A 2071-nucleotide genomic window follows, 5' to 3' on the forward strand; every position below is an offset into this window, starting at 1 on the left:
CCCCCCCCAGCCGCTGAGTCACGGCCCTGTTGGTATATTCTCCCATTATTATTATTTTTTTTTTTTTTAGATTAACGTGGGTGTCCGGGCCAGCTTGCGCGCACCACGACTAATCCCACGGGCCCTGAAGTTAACGACCATGTAAGCCTTCAGTGGCCATCATATGAGCAACCAAGGACTCGAACCTAAGACCACAGAGGGAGCAAACCCCTTGATCTCAAGTTCTTACCACTTGACCACCACCTAGATGGTTATTGCTCTCTATTATTAATAGTATTGTTCGACTAGTTTTATTTTATCATAATATAGTTGATGGTTTATTCCATAATTTTAGTACTTTTATTATTGGTTGATTAATTGGTCAATCGATTTCATTAATTAATAGAGATAATAGCGAATTTTATTGTTCAATTCATTAAATAATCAATTAATTAAATTTAAAAATTTAGTTGGTCAATTCATTTAAGCAAAATCAAACGTTTCTTTTTCATTATATTTTGAACTTTTGCCAAATTATCAATACCTCTCATCATGCTGTATTTTGTTTTTCAGCATAATTATAGTATAATAATTCCATCCTCATCTCATACCATTATATCCCATGATTCAAATTTCTAATCAATATACAAATGTAAGATATTGCACAAATTCATAATAAAACATTATAAGTTTGATTTGTATATTTAGAATTTAAAAGAGCAAAATAAGTAACATAATACCGCAAGATGTACCAAGAAAATCTTATAAAAAATGATCAAGTATTATAATCATGATGTTAATTACATATCAAATTCTATATTGCAAAAGAATTAGTGTATCAGAATTACAACTTCATTAATTATAAAAAAAAAACACCTTAATCATCTACCTATTTCGCATAAGGATATAAAATACCTAAAATTAAATTAATATTAAATAAGAGTTAATCTGGGTAATTAACAAATAAACAATTAAGTAATCCTCGTGGTAAGTTATAACTAAATCAAGTTCTTTAATAATTTTTATGATTATATTATATCATATTTCTAAGTCACACTTTTCAAATCATTCTTGCATCATTAAAAGCAACTAATTTTGAGCATTATTTCATAATAACTAATTAACTAATTTCACTGTTTTTTTTATCATATATTTATTTCCATCATTTGATATTCAATTTTATAACTTATAATCAATACTAGTTCTACCACGGAATAAATAGTTCTACATCTCATTACTGAATATTAGTTATGTCACAAAATAACTAGTTTCACTATCTATAACCAAACACTAATTCCATCACATGATGATTAGTTATTCAACTCATTACTGGGCTGACTTTATTATATGATAATTAGTTTCTTAATCCATTACCTTCATTATAGAATAACTAATTTCTTCATCCATAACTGAACACTAGTTTAATTATTAGATAACTAGTTCCTCACATATCAAACATTAAAAAGAATTTAGCAAATTTTATGAAAATATAATAACTTAATTTATCATAAGGATATCAAGTTATCAAACATTTACCTGGGGCTTGGGCTTGTGGTGTTGTCCTCTGTTGCTATTCTAAACTACCAACTTATTTTGTTTTAACAATAAACATTATCATCATAAACATATTAACCATTAATTGAAATTCCTTTTTTAATTTTCATCTAATCCCATGTCACAATACTCATTCATTTGCGTGATTTTTTGAACAATATATTTCCATTTTACCATTAAACATAAACATACCTTTTCATTTTTTCAATTTAATTGTTTCACAATAAATCTTATTTCTTAACTTCATTAACACGAACAATTTCATACATAAAGCTTAATCCATACGAAAACAAAAGTGTCATCGCACCAATTATGACATCATTTCATGTACAACATCATTTAAATAATAATAATCCTCATTAATTCTATGCATTTATAAGATATTAAAAAGATCTAAACACTTCTTCCATTCTTTAAAAATTAACTATCAACTTTTGACTTGGTGACAATCCTTATCTTGTCTAGTCTGCCAAACACGTCATTAATAACGTCAAAATTGGAGCCAGTTGCAAACATGAAAGTTGTAGGCAATTGTCTC

Source organism: Populus euphratica, unplaced genomic scaffold (genome assembly GCF_000495115.2).
Source record: "Populus euphratica unplaced genomic scaffold, PopEup_1.0 scaffold14.1, whole genome shotgun sequence".
Taxonomy (NCBI): Eukaryota; Viridiplantae; Streptophyta; class Magnoliopsida; order Malpighiales; family Salicaceae; genus Populus; species Populus euphratica.